This window comes from Oncorhynchus clarkii, chromosome 19 (genome assembly GCF_045791955.1).
Source record: "Oncorhynchus clarkii lewisi isolate Uvic-CL-2024 chromosome 19, UVic_Ocla_1.0, whole genome shotgun sequence".
In the NCBI taxonomy this organism is placed as follows: Eukaryota; Metazoa; Chordata; class Actinopteri; order Salmoniformes; family Salmonidae; genus Oncorhynchus; species Oncorhynchus clarkii.
This window is the reverse complement of record NC_092165.1, coordinates 14324029-14342476: the sequence shown is the minus strand read 5'-3', so window position 1 is coordinate 14342476 and position 18448 is coordinate 14324029. Positions and strand designations below refer to the sequence as shown.

Genomic DNA, 18448 nt, shown 5'->3' with positions numbered 1-18448 from the left:
TCCTCGTAAAAAATCCCTGTTTTAGGTCAGTTAGGATCACCACTTTATTGTAGTAAACAGTACTGTATTTCAAAGAACAGCGTGCTTTACTTTTTATTTAGCCACACCCTTTGAGCAATGAGGCCAACCCATAAGAGCCTTTCTCTTCAGTGTAAAAGGAGTTGGGTGCAGTTGAATCAGTGAAGGTAACCTGTAGTGAACTTGTGATATTTGTTTGTGTTTCTTCTGATCAGAGGGAGCAGGCACTCCGTATCACGCAACTTGGGTCAAGATCAGTTTCTTGCTTTGCTCTTAGGAAGAGGGCATCATAGAAAGGAGTGATTTCTGGGGTAGCGTTTAGTGTGGCGCTGGAGCAATTGAAGTTTGTGTTTGTGATGCCCCCCATTTGGTGTGTCGCAGACCCGGTGGGGAGGGTGGTGGTCAGTCCATTTTTGAGTGTTGAGTCAGTCTACCCGGCAGTCATGTTAGGATATATCAGTTATCCTGTTAGAGCTTTTGTGCCAAATCCACTGCATTGTTTCAGGTGCAGCAGTGTGTAGGAGGGAGATTCCAAGATGTGGGAAGTATGCAGGAGGGCATGGGACAGAGGATTGTGCAGTTGTGTGTGTTAACTGTAGGAGTGCCCATCTTGCTGGGGTTTGGATGTGTCCGGTGCGAGAGAGGCAAATTGAAGTGGCCAGAGTCAGACTAATGCAGAGGGTGTAGTATGCTGAGGCCGTTTTGAAAGTGGAGGAGGATGGGTCATAGGTGAGGGTCCTGAGAGGATCCCAATGGGTAATCGAGTTGTACCAGTACAGAGGGATAGGGTAACGAGTTATGCTTCAGTAAGGTTGGCTTCTTAGCAATGGTTATCAACTGTACCGCAGAAATGGAAAGTAAATCACATAAAACGGATTTGGTGGCAGCTGCAGAGATGTATTTGGGTATAAGATTTGACTTCATAAGAGTTTTACTGGGTGTGTTGAAGGGTGGTGTCCCATCCTCCCAGTCCGTTGGTATGGTGCAGGAGATGATAGGGTAAAAGTAGTGGAATGGGGTAATGGGTTTTTAATGAGTGTAGGTGTCTACGGCTATATGTAACTTTCTTATAGGACCAGAACTAATTAAGATAATTTTATGTAGGTAGGCTGTGATTGGCCTCACACTCCAGGACTGTAGGTGGCGGTGTATGCGCCTACAATTTGGATGCGATCCGCCAACCAAATTCCAAGGACTAAGTAAACGGAAGTAAACATGGTCAAGAACAATTTTCACGTTTGTGTTTTTGTCATTTAGACGTTTTAACAACCATGGAATTCAAAATATGACGAATTTAACTGCACAGCACTAAACACTTACCCCAGGTAATAGTTCATTCGTGTTGGCGACAGGACTTGGATGATAGATGTTAACGTTATCTAGTTAGTAACGCTAACTTAGCTGCTAACAATGGCCATGGTTTTTCACACTCAAATAGCGTCCATCATGGAGGTGCTAGCGAATGCAGCCGTGGCAGAGATCTGTAAACTCGTAGACGACGACTATGCAGTGGTTCGTTTGGAAATAACTCAAAGCCAGAAAGAAATCACTGCATTGCGGAGGAAACTTCAGCTAATCGAACTGAAGGTGGCACGGGAGCGCGCAGAGAAGACAATGCGAGAGCGCGTCGTCGCCAGTCGTCCCAGTAGTGACAAGATCCTCAACCGATACAGAGGAATGGCAAGAGGTACATTTTGCGGAAGGGAGGAGGGGGGGAGTTAACCAGAATTTGGTCTTGGTCAGTTTTCAAATCAAATCAAATCAAATCAAATTTTTATTTGTCACATACACATGGTTAGCAGATGTTAATGCGAGTGTAGCGAAATGCTTGTGCTTCTAGTTCCGACAATGCAGTAATAACAAGTAATCTAACTAACAATTCCAAAACTACTGTCTTGTACACAGTGTAAGGGGATAAAGAATATGTACATAAGGATATATGAATGAGTGATGGTACAGAGCAGCATAGGCAAGATACAGTAGATGGTATCGGGTACAGTATGTACAAATGAGATGAGTATGTAAACAAAGTGGCATAGTATAGTATAAAGTGGCTAGTGATACATGTATTACATAAGGATACCGTCGATGATATAGAGTACAGTATATACGTATGCGTATGAGATGAATAATGTAGGGTAAGTAACATTTATATAAGGTAGCATTGTTTAAAGTGGCTAGTGATATATTTACATCATTTCCCATCAATTCCCATTATTAAAGTGGCTGGAGTTGAGTCAGTGTCAGTGTGTTGGCAGCAGCCACTCAGTGTTAGTGGTGGCTGTTTAACAGTCTGATGGCCTTGAGATAGAAGCTGTTTTTCAGTCTCTCGGTCCCAGCTTTGATGCACCTGTACTGACCTCGCCTTCTGGATGATAGCGGGGTGAACAGGCAGTGGCTCGGGTGGTTGATGTCCTTGATGATCTTTATGGCCTTCCTGTGACATCGGGTGGTGTAGGTGTCCTGGAGGGCAGGTAGTTTGCCCCCGGTGATGCGTTGTGCAGACCTCACTACCCTCTGGAGAGCCTTACGGTTGAGGGCGGTGCAGTTGCCATACCAGGCGGTGATACAGCCCGCCAGGATGCTCTCGATTGTGCATCTGTAGAAGTTTGTGAGTGCTTTTGGTGACAAGCCGAATTTCTTCTTCTTTTGAGATGGTATGCAATAATTCTCTTGATTACTTAGCTTGCACAAAGACACTTTCAAATGTACTGCATTTCATATTATTTACTCATTGAAAACAATGATGCATGGAACATAATCACTCGATGTATAAATATTATCTCCAGTTGTGTAGTGGTGCTTGGAGAAGTGGGTATACTTAAATTTTGCCCAAACATTTCCAAACGGCCCACCCAGCAAAGGAAAGGCGCCCTTGTGTGAAAAATTGAGAAACCGTGACACACTCTGAATGACCTAAAATCATGAAACCCATATTGGTCTTTCAATATCAGACCAACCCAAGCTGTACTGTGCAAGTAGAAGGCCAGCATCCTGGAGTCGCCTCTTCACTGTTGACGTTGAGACTGGTATTTTTCCGGTACTATTTAATGAATGTGCCATTTGAGGACTTGTGAGGCGTCTGTCTCAAACTAGACACTCTAATGTACTTGTCCTCTTGCTCAGTTGTGCACCGTGGTTCTGTGAAGGGAGTAGTACACAGCATTGTACGAGATTTTCAGTTTCTTGGCAATTTCTCGCATGGAATATCCTTCATTTCTCAGAACAAGAATAGACTTGACAGGATTCAGAAGAAAGTCCTTTGTTTCTGGCCATTTTGAGCCTGTAATCGAACCCACAATTGCTGATGCTCCAGATACTCAACTAGAAGGCCAGTTTTATTGCTTCTTTAATCAAAACAACACTTTTCAACTGTGCTAACATAATTGCAAAAGGGTTTTCTAATGATCAATTAGCCTTTTTAAAATGATAAACTTGTGTTAGCTAACATAACGTGCCATTGGAACACAGCAGTGATGGTTGCTGATAATGGGCCTCTGTACGCCTATGTAGATATCCCATTAAAAGTATGCCATTTCCAGCTACAATTGTTAATGTTGTAAGTGACTGTCTACACTGTTTCTGATCAATTTGATATTTTAATGTACAAAAAAATGGCTTTTTTTTCAAAAACAAGGACATTTCTAAGTGACCCCAAACGTTTGAACGGTAGTGTATGTGATTATTGTACAAATCTTGAGTTTGCTTCATTTAGTATCAACTTAAATTAAGATATTACATTTTGATCTAATTAATAATTGAGTCTGTTGACACTGTGCAAGAATGGTCCACCACCCAAAGGACAACTAGCCAACTTGACACAATTGTGGGAAGCATTGGAGTTACCTTGTAGAGTCAATACCCCAATGAATTGAGGCTGTTCTGAGGGCAAAAGGGGGTGAAACTCATTATTAGGAAGGTCTTCTTAATATATTGTACATTCAGTGTATAATATAGCGTTGAGCATTGACAGTAGTTAACCTAACCACCTCTTTTCCCCCAATCACACTCTCAGGTGAAGGACATCTCACTGGAGGCCACAGGAGCTTTGTGAAGCCAGCAGGACACAATACATGGAGAGATGACCAGCCAATCACTGTTGATGATGGGAGTGGAACCTCAACCCAGCACGTTATCGTGATAGAGGTTAGTGGTATACTATTACATCCAGGGCCTTAAACATACTATACCAGGCACTGTGGCAGGCAGGTAAAAAAATATATATTTAAAAAATATCATAATTAAAGCTATAATCTAACAGCCACTCAGATTTTTTTTTTACCAGACAAAATATTTTTGCCGCCATAATAAATAAAAAACATGAGCATGCATAGTAGAGGGAAAAAAAATAGCTGCCCCTTTAAGGTTACCTTAGTTACAGGGACACTTGCCTGTGATGATACCATGTCTCTTTTTGCTAGCAGTGGAAGCAAACTCAAACATTGAAAGCAACCTAGCTTGTGAACAAAGCAATGTAAATAGACAAGAAACACAAGAACAAAGTCTCATTTTAGTAGACTTTTGAGAAAATTAGACCAACATTTAAGGCTGAGCGCATTGCTTCTAAAAACAAATCCTTCAAGACTTCGCCCACAGCACAGGCAGTGTTGCTTTGCAAGGTGGGGTAGCTATAACGTTTGAATTCTGATTTCTTTGCGCATTACCAGATATGAAACAAAACTGCAGAAATACTTTCAAAACAGCTGCTGCAGCATTTATTTAGCTATATATCACAACTTGCACTTGTGCCCATACGTCACTAGACTATTTTAATGAAACGCTTGCACTGTAGAGCCCTGAGTGTGACCACCCACAAACGTAGCAGGTGAATTAGGCATTCTTACCCGCCAATATCAATCTACACGCAATTGGTGGGTGTGCATTTTAGACCCTGATTACATCAAAATTACAGTATATCAAATGTGGGCAGTTCATTTCATAAAGGCTCCCCTCGGCTATTCACTTGCTTACATGTACATCCTCATTTATCTGCCATAAGGGAGCTTGCGAGACTTCCCTACGGCATTATTATCAAATTCTACTCATGTATCGGTAATTACCTCCTTTTTTCTTGTGTCAGTCTGAAGATGCAAGTCCTGGTGTCAAGCTGGAGAAGTCTGAACGGGAGGAGGACCCACGGCACAGCAGAGACATCCAGACTGGAGTAGCCCCCCCTGTAGCCACGGAGGACCCCACCACTGCCCCAGAGCTGCCCAGGACCCGACGCAGAATCACGGAGGTCAGTGGAACGCTGAACGCCATCCTCAAGTCAGAGACAGATACAGAGACTTTAACGGGGCTGGGGCGACTGGGCTGTCCACCTGCTCCCCGCTCAGAGTATTTACTTGATGGTAACCCAAGCCCGAGGACGGTTCTGTCCCATCAGGACTCAGGTGACACGTTACAGACTGGCAATGATCCGTCCTGTTCATACGCTACAGGGACAGAGATGATACCTGGTGACATGACTATGGGCTTAGATACACAGACTAATCCAATAGGAGCGGACTGGAACCAGTACAGTAGTAGTGTATACTCTGAAGGGTTCCTAGATAAGAAAGGCGAGGGTCTGGTCGTAGATGAGGTGACTGTGAAAGTGGAGGGCGATGCTCCTCTGACATGGAATGCAGACGAGACTCACTTAGGAAAACAGGGAAACACCAGTGACTTCTTAGACTACAGGGAAAGCTTAGAGACAAATCTAAATGTCGCCACCCACTCACCTTTACACGCACTCAGGGATCGCGACCCAGTGTCCACGTCCTTGGCACCATCCGATTCACACAGCAGCGTCTTTTTCGATCAGGTATTGAACTCAAAGGACCAAAGGGCCAAGGCTCGGGGAGGGGGAGCAAAAACAGGCGGTAAAGAGAAGCGGTTCCTCTGCATGTTCTGTAACAAAGGCTTCAGCTGCCCTCAGAAGGTGGAGATCCACCAGAGGGTCCACACAGGGGTGAAACCCTTCAATTGTACCCAGTGTCACATGCGCTTCGCCCAGGCCTGCAACCTGAAGAGGCACCAGAGGGTCCACACAGGGGAGAAACCTTACAGCTGCCCCCAGTGTGAGAAGAGGTTCTCCCACCAGCACCATCTGAAGATGCACCTAAATGTCCATACGGGAGAAAGGCCATTTGCCTGTACGTACTGCGGAAAGAGGTTCTCAGATAGGAGCTACCTCAGGATACATCAGCAGAAAAACCATTCCACTCTATAACATAGGAAGTAACCATTCCACTCATTAGTTTCTGACATTTAGATCAACCCCTACATTAAAGACAGATTCATTTTCAGTGTTGTCAGCAGGAAAGATCCACAGATACCTTTGGAATAATGAGAGTAACAGATTTCAGTGTTGAATATTCCTGGGTAGAATATTTTATCTAGACATTGTGTGATATATTTAAGCATAACAAGTCTGTTACATGTTGTGTTTGTACTGTGTAGGCTATATGTTGTTCACAAATGCTTATTTCTTTGATCCATTCAACTACTTACACTGAACAAAAATACAAGGGCAACAATTTCCAAGATTTTACTGACTTACAGTTACATATAAGGAAATCTGTCAATTTTAAATAAATAAATTAGTCTATGGATTTCACATGACTGGGCAGGGGCGCAGCCATGGATTGGTCTGGGAGGGCATAGGCTTACCCACTGGGGAGCCAGGCCCAGGTAATCAGAATTAGTTTTCCCCCACAAAAGAGCTTTATTACAGACTGAAACACTCATCAGTTTCATCAGCTTTCCAGGTGGCTGTTCTCCGACTATCCCGCATGTGAAGAAGCCAGATGCGGAGGTCCTGGGCTGTTTACACGTGGTCTGTGGTTGTGAGGCCAGTTGGACGGACTGCTAAATTCTCTAAAACAACGTTGGAGGCGGCTTATGGTAGAGAAATTAACATTAAATTATCTGGCAACAACTCTGGTTGACATTCCTGCAGTCAGCATGCCAATCGCACTCTCCCTCAAAAATGTAGACATCTGTGGCATTGTTTTGTGTGACAAAACTGCACATTTTAGTGGCCTTTTATTGTCCCCAGCAAAAGGTGCACCTTTGTAATGATCATTCTGTGTCATCAAATTCTTGATTTGCCACACCTGGATTATCTTGGCAAAGGAAAAATGCTCACTAACAGGGGATGTAAACACATTTGTGCACAAAATTTGAGACAAATAAGCTTTGTGTGCATATGAAACATTTCAGGGATCTTTTATTTCAGATAATGAACCGGGACCAACACAAGTTGAGTTTATATTTTTGTTCGGTGTGACAAAACTGCCACCAGAGACTCTATATGTATGGTTTTCATATGGTGTATTCAAAATGTTTATTTTTAATGAACACAAAATGGGACTTTTCGTTCTAAGAGTTTCAATGAGGCTGTCTTTAGCAGTTGTGGAAAAAGGACCCAAATGTCATACCTTGGTTAGCGTGCACTGCGCCCGGCCCGCCACAGGAGTCGCTGGTGCGCGATGAGACAAGGATATCCTTACCGGCCAAACCCTCCCTAACCCGGAACACGCTAGGCCAATTGTGCCTCGCCCCATGGACCATGGTCCGGTCGCAGCCGGCTGCGACAGACAGAGCCTGGGCGCGAACCCAGAGTCTCTGGTGGCACAGCTAGCGATGCAGTGCCCTAGACCACCCGGGAGGCCCCAAATGTCATACTTGAGTAAAAGTAAAGATAGCTTCATAGAAAATGGCTCAAGTGAAAGTCACCCACTACTTGAGTGAAAGTATTTGGTTTTAAAAATACTTGTGTTTCAAAAGTAATTTACAAACAAAGCATGTATTTAGTGCGTCCACCAGATCAAAGGCAGTAGGGATGACCAGGGACGTTCTCTTGATAAATGTAGGAATTTGGCTATTTTCCTGTCCTGCTAACGAGTACTTTTGGGTGTCAGGGGAAAATGCATGGAGTTAAAGTACATTATTTTCTTTAGGAATGTTGTGGAGTTAAAGTAAAAGATGTCAAATATAAATGGTAAAGTGCTGATAAGCAAAAAATCGCCCGCGCAGTCATGGGTGAACAGGGAGTATAGGAGGGAACTAAGCACACACCCCTGAGGGGCCCCCGTGTTGAGGGTCAGCATGGCGGATGTGCCTACCCTCACCACCTGGGGACTGTCCGTCAGGAAGTCCAGGAGAGGGGAGATGTTCACAATATACAGTGCATTCGGAAAGTGTTTTCTTAAGTACTTTACACCACTGTTCTTTAGTATACATCACATATTCTGCATACACCCAACAGCGCTTTATAACCATTACACATAAGGCCTACTATATATACCTACAAATCAAATGTTATTTGTCACATTAAATGTGCTTCGTAAATAAAAGGTGTAGACTAACAGTAAATTGCTTACTTATGGGCCCTTCCCATGCAGAAAGAAACATTTACAAATAATAGAAAGATGATAACATGAGGAATAAATTCACAATGAGTAGCGATAACTTTGCTATATACAGGGGGTACCAGTCAATGTGCAGGGGTACAAGGTAACAGCAGTCTTATTGCTTGGGGGTAGAAGCTGTTCAGGGTCCTGTTGGTTCCATACTTGGTGCATCAGTACCACTTGCCGTGCGGTAGCAGAGAGAACAGTCCTGGGTGGCTGGAGCTTTAGGGCCTTCTTCGGACACCACCTGGTATAGAGGTCCTGGATGGCAGAGAGCTCGGGTCCAGCGATGTGATGGGCCGTACGCACTACCCTCTGTGGCGCCTTGCGCTTGGATGCCAAGCAGTTGCCTAACCAAGGGTTGATGCAGCCAGTCAAGATGCTTACAATGGTGCAGCTGTATAACTTTTTGAGGATCTGAGGGCCCATTACAAATCTTTTCAGCCTCCTGAGGGGGAAATGGTGTTGTGCCTACTTCACGCCTGTTTTGGTGTGTGTGTGGACCATGTTAGTTCCTTAGTGGTGTGAACACCAAGATTGAGACTCTCTTGACTCGCTCCACTAAAGCCCTGTCGATGTGGATGGGGGTGTGCTCGGCCCTCCGTTTCCTGTGGTCCACGATCAGCTCCTTTGTCTTGTTGACATTGAGGGAAAGGCTGTTGTCCTGGCACCACACTGCCAGGTCACTGACCTTCTGCCTATAGGCTGTCTCGTCGTCGGTGATCAGGCCTACCACCGTCATGTCGTCAGCAAACTTAATGGTGGTGTTGGAGTAGTTCGCGCCCGCGCCATCGTGGGTGAACAGGGAGTATGGGAGGGGACTAAGCATGCACCCCCGAGAGGCCCTGTGTGAGGTTCAGCGTGGCGGATGTGCCTACCCTCGCCACCTGGGGACTGCTCGTCAGGAAGTTCACAATGTAGAGTGCATTCAGAAAGTCTTCAGACCCCTTTGCGTTTTCCACATTTTGTTATTTACAGCTTTAATCTAAAATGGATTTAAAAAAAATAAACTCTTCAATCAACACACTGACACTGACACACTGCCCACAATGACAAAGCGAACACAGGTTTTTAGAAATTGTGGCCAATTTATTAAAAATAGAAAAACATGAATGCCTTATTCACGTGTTATGTGTTCAGACCCTTTGCTATGAGACTTGAAATTGAGCTCCGGTGCATCCTGTTTCCATTTGGTCATCCTTGAGCTGTTTCTACAACTTGATTGGAGTCCACCTCTGGTAAATTCAATTGATTGGACATAATTTGGAAAGGCACACACCTGTCTATATAAGGTCCCACAGTTGACAGTGCATGTCAGAGCAAAAATCAAGCCATGAGGTCAAAGGAATTGTCCGTAGAGCTCAGAGACAGGATTGTGTCAAGGCACAGATCTGGGGAAGGGTACCAAAAACTGTCTGCAGGATAGAAAGTCCCCAAGAACACAGTGGCCTCCATCATTCTTAAATGGAAGAAGTTGGGAACCACCAAGACTCTTCCTAGAGCTGGCCGTCTGACCAAATTGAGCAATAAGGGGAGAAGGGCCTTGGTCAGGAAAGTGACCAAGAAGCTGATGGCTACTCTGACAGAGCTCTAGAGTTCCTCTGTGGAGATGGGAGAACCTTCCAGAAGGACAACTACCTCTGCAACACTCCACCATTCAGGCCTTTATGGTAGAGTGGCCAGACGGAAGCCGCTCCTCAGTAAAAGATGCATCACAACCCGCTTGGATTTTGCCAAAAGGCACCTAAAGGACTCTCAAACCATGAGAAACCAGATTCTCTGGTCAGATGAAACCAAGATTTGAACTATTTGACCTGAATGCCAAGCGTCACATCTGGAGGAAACCTGGCACCATCCCTACGGTGAAGCATGGTAGTGGCAGCATCACACTGTGGGGATGTTTTTCAGAGAAAGGGACTGAGAGACTAGTCAGGATCGAGGGAAAGATGAACGGAGCAAAGTACAGAAAGATCCTTGATGAAAACCTGCTCCAGAGCGCTCAGGACCTCAGACTGGGGCGAAGGTTCACCTTCCAACAGGTGAACGACCATAAGCACACAGCCAAGACAACGCAGGAGTGGCTTCGACATGAGTCTCTGAATGTCCTTGAGTGGCCCAGCCAGAGCCCAGACTTGAACTCGATCGAACATCTCTGGAGACACCTGAAAATAGCTGTGCAGCGCCGCTCCCCAGCCAACCTGACAGAGCTTGAGAGGGTCTGCAGAGAAGAATGGGAGAAACTCCCAAAAATTTTGTAGCATCATACAAGAAGACTTGAGGCTGTAATCGCTGCTAAAGGTGCTTCAATAACGTACTGAGTAAAGGGTCTGATTACTTATGTAAATGTGATTTCAGTTTTTTATTTTTAATACATTTGCAAGGGATCTGAAACACCTACTGTACACTTCAAAATAGTTTAGTCAGGTTTGTCTGATGAATTTTAACTTAGCTGACTTACTTTTACCCACGACATTATATTTATGTCCACCATGACGGGTTTAACAACAATTATGTAATTCTGTAACTACAGTATAGGACTCAAAAATAATGGGGCTGGGTAAACACTCCATGTTGAAAGCGTGTTTATTATCTGTGTGTGTGTTCAATCACTTGCAAGTAAATTGATGATTTTAATTGGCTGATGAGCATTTTTTAAATTTTATTTATTTTTTTGACTGTTTCTAATGTTCACAAGTATGGCCCATCCATCATTAAAGTGTGTATTTTCTGTGTGTGTGTGTACCTAAGAGAGTGTATGTCTGTAATCTGTATCATGGCTCTCTTTCAGGAGGAGGAGGGTCCAGAGGTGCTGCTGGTGAAGGAGGAGGGTCTGGGGAACCCTGAGGGGAACATGGTCATGGAGGACAACCAGACTAAACCTCCTCCTGAACCCACAGAGGAACCAGCTGAGCAGCACAGGACCACACACAGTCTCACTGAGGTGAGCCCACTGTAAACTACTGTCTGAATGGTATTAGATCAAATCAAATTATATTTGTCACATGCACCGAATACAACAGTGAAATGCTTACTTACAAGCCCTTAACCAACAATGCAGTTTTAGGAAAAAATAAGTTAAAGTATTTGCTAAATAAACTGAAGTAAACAATAAGTAAATAAAAATGATTTTTTTGGAAAACTAACATAAATAAAGAGCAACAATTAAATAACAGTACCAAGGCTATATACAGGGGGTAACGGTACAGAGTCGATGCGTGGGGGCACAGGTTAGTAGAGGTAATTGAGGTAATATGTACATGTAGGTAGAGGTAAAGTGACTGCATAGATAATAAACACAGAGTAGCGGCAGCGTAAAGCGGGGGGGGGGGGGGGGGGGGGGTCAATGCCAACAGTCCTGTTAGCTGTTAAGGAGTCTTATGGCTTGGGGGTAGAAACTGTTAAGCCTTTTGGACCTATACTATCCAGTACCGCTTGCAGTACGGTAGCAGAGAGAACAGTCTATGACTAGGGTGGCTGGAGTCTTTGGCAACTTTTAGGCCTTCCTACACCGCCTGGTATAGAGGTCCTGGATGGCAGGAAGCTTGGCCCTAGTGATGTACTGGGCCGTGCGCACTACTCTCCGCATCCACAAAGCCTCTCAGAGTACAAGTGCTGATCTAAGATCAGTTTTTAGATTATAATGAATAAGATCTAAGATCTTGGATCAGCACTTCTATTCTGAGACTCTCTTCGGATATGGCCCCAGGTCTTGATTCATTTTGTTGTGTGGGACAAAATTAGTGTGGGACTATGCCTTTGAATTATCAAACCATTTTAATGAGCGTCATGTAATTAAATTAACTAATACATTTGCATAGTGTCAAATCAACTAACATGTTTGCATAGTACTCATAGCAATCCCTCATTGCCCAATCAGAAGATGCTCCATAGCAGGGTGTTCACATCAGATTTCTTGATCCAACATCCTCTCACTCTGTATCTCTTACAGTCAGTAGACATGGAGGATGGGAAGCCTGATCTGCTGCTGGTCAAAGAGGAGACGATAGAAGATGGACCAGAGAGCGTTGATCTGCTGACTGGATTAAAGATGGGGGAGCAAGGTAAGGGAGAATTACATATAGCCAACATATAGTAATAGATCTTCAATGGGAATAGTGATACATATAGCCTAGATACAAAATAGAATAGTGATGCAACTGGTTACTATTCTTTTATCAAATGAAATTAATACAACTTGTTTTTGTATACAAACATCACATTATAATGTATGAACTTGACCAGTTAATTGACTCAAATTATGTATGAGTTTCCCTTCAGTCAGTCAACTTTGGTACAACATACTATGTGGAGTCGCACTCTCGCGACTTTGGTTGAAAGATCTCACCTGACAAGGCCAATGAAATCCGTGCCTCGCTGGAAGCCCCGCCTTCCACAGGTGATAAGCATGAGGCACAGATTCCTTCCTTCAATTATTCTGCTCTTCACCTCGGTGTGAACAGGAACGATTCACGCTAATAAAACAAACAATTGGAAAACGAGAATTACATTGCGCCAACTAAACTGTCCCATAGTGGTAGAGCGTGCTCACCCTCTGTATGTTGTGTGCTTAGTTTGTATTTGTTCTCACAAGTTTCCTAATCACTAACAATTAGTTCATCTTCAATTTGCTGGAAGAAAATTATTAAAACGGTTAAGAAAGAGACCGAGACGACGATGTGTTCATTCCCCCAGTCATGCAGTTATACTATTTCTCTGAAAGATGCTCACGATTTATGTGTATTTTGTCTCGGCTTTGAACACGCTCAGGCGGCCCTCGCTTGAATCAGTCTGTGTGAGCATTGCCACATACTGCGTACAAACTCCCTGGCAAGACGTCTCGCATTCTTGATGGCAACTTTCCTTTCCCGGATGCCGGTATCTCGCCTGGGACTGAGGTGCAGGAAACAGAGAGAGATTTGGATGACAACATGGTGTTCTGGACGCTCCAGGAGTTTCTCGGAAGAGGACTTAGTTCCCGGACAGCCACCCCCTAACACTATGTGAGTAGCGGAGTAAACCCTTGTATCCAACGCATTGTTCATAGAATTGTGCCGCAGGGTGGCTATACATTTTGGAGTTGAAGAGGCCATGTTCACACCCGTGGCAAAGTCAAGGTTCGGTGGGAAGTATCAGCCCCCTGTGGTTGCCACAGTCAAGCACCACCTATCCCTGTTTCTGGATTTTGTCGAAGAATTGATGACAACCTGGTCCAACCCGCATTCAGCTCAGCTGATGTTGCATTGGTGTGCCCCCTTCATGGATCTGGAGGGGATGGATTGGGCGGGGCTGGTGCACACACCTCCAGTCTATAGCAAGTTACCTGGCTACCTAGCCTGTTGGTTAACAAGGGTGTGGCTAATGCGGATCCTATGCTCCCTAACAAGCACTGTCGCTTTTCAGCTGCTCAGCTGGATAAGGTGTATTGCACAGAGGGGATGGCTGATCCCTGTTGTCTATAACTGTATTGCAGGTCTACTAGACAGAGTTGCTGCCGGAGCTTGGCATGGCTTTGGCTGCAGGAGAGTCCCACACAGAGCTCCTGGATGAGATTCGTGTTACGGCCAACTTCATTCTGTTCACGTCCCGGTGTACCGTTCTGGCACTCGGCAAGAGCAGGGGTGCTACTGTGGTGGCACACTGCCATCTTTGACGTTTTCAGAGAGAGCGGGACAGACAAATGTACCTCTGATGCTGGGCAGGCTAAGCGGGCTGTCCCAGGGGCCCGGCCCAGCACCAGGTCCAACCGGCCTGATTGACAGGCGCAACGCAAATCTGCCTGGCACAAGCGCCGCACCGCTTCCAGGGGCGACATGGTCCTGCTACGGCACAGGAAAGGAGACTTCGGGCAAACGTTTCCACCTAAACATATTGTTTCAACCCCATTGTTTGCAGATGTTAAGAGTGTTGTGTATTCCACATGTGAGTTCACTAAAACATGTCCCTCCACATTCAGATATCAAATCAAATGTATTTATATAGCCCTTCGTACATCAGCTGATATTTCAAAGTGCTGTACAGAAACCCAGCCTAAAACCCCAAACAGCAAGCAATGCAGGTGTAGAAGCACGTACAAGTTTGTTGAGTGTGGTTGAAACATATTTTTCCCAGGCCACTACTGGGGGTGTCATGCCTTCTCAGATGGCACTTTACAGGAGACTCACTGCCTGATCTGCCCTGGATCATGCGAACAGTGATGTCAGGCTACAATTCATTGTACGAATCCCCCCCACGTTTTTGCGGCATCATCACGTCAACTGTTCCCCTGGCCTCTTCCAGTATTAACGGAGGAAATATCCTCCCTGCTCCAGAAACAGGCAGAACGAATGGTTCCTCTGTTGGAAGCCCAGGACAGCTGGTACAGTCTAGTCTGTATTTACTGGTTTCGAAAAGGGACGGTGGTTTAAGCCCTATTCTAGACATGCTTGCCCTGAACAAGCATCTCAGAGTTCGCAAGTTCAAAATGCTCACAAACCAGCGGCTGTTTGTGTCCAGGCAATTGGTTCACCCATTATCGGCCTAAAGGATGCGTACTTTTGTGTGCCCATGTACCCCAGTCACATAAAGTTCCTGAGGTTCCATTACAAGGTGATAGCCTACACGTTTTTGGTACTCCCATTCGGCTGGTCTCTCTCGCCTCTCGTCTTTTCACAGGGGGTGGAGGCGGCTCTGGCACCCATCAGGAGCTGAGGGTGTTGGCCTACCTAGACAGTTGGCTGATAGCAGTCAAAGGAACAAGCAGTGTTACACACCGAGGCTAGTGCCCCATGTTCATTCTCTAGGTTTTATTGTAAACCAGAAAAAGAGCTTCCAGCTCTGCTTGACCCAATTTCGGTTGAGCAGCACAGTACGTTTTCACCAGTTCCTGCGCCTACTGGGGATGATGGCTTCTATGATGGTGGTCAGTATTAATGTGGCTGTTCCAGTGCTGGGTGCTAGCAACGCGCTTGGAAGCATCTCGCCACCTAAACCAGTCAATTCCAGTGTCCCCGACATATCTTCGGGCACTGGCCCATTGGAGGGATCCCCAGCTACTGTCGCAAGGGGTTCTCATGGCCCAGGTGTTGTCCCGCAAGGTGGTCACAACAGACTCATCCCCCCAGGGGTGGGGGCGCGCTGTGCGATGGGTTACTCAATTCGGAAAGAACGGACGATGTCATAGTGGGGCACAGGGCGCTCTCTAAACACTCTCGCTCCCACTGGGTTGTGGAGGCTATCTCCCTGGCTTATAGCGGCAAGGGTTCCCTAGCTGTGGCAGCTCCTACTTCACAAGGGGTCTGGCAGCATATTGGGCATTGTTTAAAAGGTTGACTAGAGGAGATATTTGTGCCGCGGCGATTTGGGCATCACCACACATTTTTTTCAAAGCTTTTAATCGCTTGTATGTCACTGCTCCAGTGTAGCCCACAATGTGCTTATGGCTGGGATGGGAAATAACAAGGCAGCACACTGTCGGTGGTCTGCCATGGGCTGTTTCATTTAGTATCCGTTGGGGTCGGCTTAGGGTGTGATTATAGTTCCCCATAGTATGCTATTCTGAATTGGACTGACTGAAAGGGAACGTAATGTTATGTCTATAATACTGTTCCCTGAAGGAGAGAAATTAGGTACAACACCCATTTGGCCCTGCGCTGCCCATTCCTGGACTTGGTGAAGAGCGGTATTACATTTATGGAATAAATCCAGTTTCACTCCTTCAGGGAACAGTAGATCTAGTCATACCGTTATGTTTTCTCTGGCATGTTTGTAAAGTTTTGTTAGCAGTTGATGTTATTCTTCAATAACACAAACTCCAAAGCAAATCAGGGAGAAAAATAGGTTTATTCAAAGAGGACCAATCATAGATGTTATGCTGGGAGGTAGATGTTCAGTCTCCCCTGTCCTCAGCTTTTCTCCACAGAACAAAGGAACAGGATGCCATTCATAACCCTCCACCCTAGCATGCGGTTGACCAATCAGAAGTCCTTGCAGTACAACTGGGCCAATGGCCAAATAACAAGTATCCTGCTCCAGACTCAATGTACAGACCAATGAAAACGTGGCACTCATAGCACTTAGTACAGGACTGACATTCCACAGATTCTAAACAGCTGTTAAACTGAAGACCAACTATTTACTCTCGTCCTCGCATCCTCTGCATTGTGTATTTATCTTCTAAATATTCTTATAGTCTGTTTTGTTACCTCTTCCTGCAGGTGGTTGGCTGGAGGTTAACAGAGGAGACTGGGTGGCCATTTTGGATTGCCAGACCGGTGCAGTGAAGGGCCCAGGGGAGAACGTCACTGAGCAGGCCAGATCCAGTAGCGACATAGTCGAGGTCTGTGGATGGGACAGCGTCCTCAACTCTGGGCCTGGGATCAACACTGTTAACCACAACCAGAAACAAACAGCCGAACACAAAACCACAACTGAACTTAGTCTCCATGACAACAGACTGGCTGAGACGACAGCGAGGCGTAGATTTGGTCTGCAGGGACGGGGAGGTGTCCGTATGCGGTTGGAGAGAACAGACACAGACTCGGCTAGCGATGCTCCGTCCTGCTTCTATAGTTGTGATTCAGAGAGACTGATGGCGCCTCAGGTTAACCCCCTAACAGATGCTGCCTTCAGCCTGCCTTCTATAGGATCTATCAACTGGAACATGGACCCTGTGACAACACAGACACTCCCTGGCCTTCATCCTCCTCACACTCTCCTTATGTTAAACCAGACCTCAGACAATTCTTCAACACTAAATGGCTACACAAGCCCATTGACAAATGACAGTAGTAGAGACGGAATCAGTAAAGAAAAGCGCTTCCCGTGTTCGTTCTGTGGGAAAGCTTTCAGTTTCCCCAAACAGGTGGAGATCCACCAGAGGATACACACGGGGGAGAAGCCATTTGGCTGTCACCTGTGCCGTGCCCGTTTCTCCCGATCGACCCACCTGAAGAGGCATCAGAGGGTCCACACAGGAGAGAAACCCTACAGCTGCCCCCAGTGTGAGAAGAGGTTCTCCCACCAGCACAATATGAAAGTGCACCTGAAGGTCCACACGGGAGAGGCCGTTCGCCTGTATGCACTACGGGAAGAGGTTCTCAGAGAGGAGACACGTCAGGATACACCAGCAGAAAATGCACAAGACCCATGTCTACCGTATAGGGACATGTAATGTAGTATAAGCATTTTGCTACACCTGCAATAACATTGCTAAACACGTATGTGACCAATATAATTTGATTTGATTATTTAGTGCTAGTTAGTTTGGGATGTAGTAGGGAACCGGATGAGGTAAACTGAGGAAATGAGTGTGATGAGGCAGAGTAGATGATATGGTGTCTGTAAAAGTGCTTCGCTGATGTAAAGTGATAACCTTGTCCTGTTTTTGTGCAATGTAATGTTTTATCCTTTTCCAAAGTATTCTAAAATGTATTTTATTAAAGCGAGGGTGCTAGATGTACGGTAAGTGTTACCATAGTGAGAACAGTTCTTAAACTTGTCACACGTATCATTTTGTGCAATAAAAGTACTGAACTTCACGTTATGAGTGTAGGACTATTTGGTTTACGTTAAATACAACATTAACTCTGTGCTGACTTACTTGGTTATTTTTGTATCATTGTAGGGACTGAGTTTCCCTTCTCTCAGTCGAACCGAAACATACACTGCTCAAAAAATAAAGGAAACACTTAAACAACACAATGTAACTTCAAATCAATCACACTTCTGTGAAATCAAACTGTCCACTTAGGAAGCAACACTGATTGACAATAAATTTTACATCCTGTTGTGCAAATTGAATAGACAACAGGTTGAAATTATAGGCAATTAGCAAAACACCCCCAATAAAGGAGTGGTTCTGCAGGTGGGGACCACAGACCACTTCTCAGTTCCTATGCTTCCTGGCTGATGTTTTGGTCACTTTTGAATGCTGGCGGTGCTTTCACTCTAGTGGTAGCATGAGACGGAGTCTACAACCCACACAAGTGGCTCAGGTAGTGCAGCTCATCCAGGATGGCACATCAATGCGAGCTGTGGCAAGAAGGTTTTCTGTG

At 45.3% G+C, this 18448-nt stretch overlaps 1 pseudogene; it reads left to right on the top strand.

The window, feature by feature from the left end:
• Positions 1-1210: 1210 nt before the first annotated feature.
• Positions 1211-17716, top strand: LOC139374740 (uncharacterized; annotated as a pseudogene).
• The last annotated feature ends 732 nt before the right edge of the window (positions 17717-18448 follow it).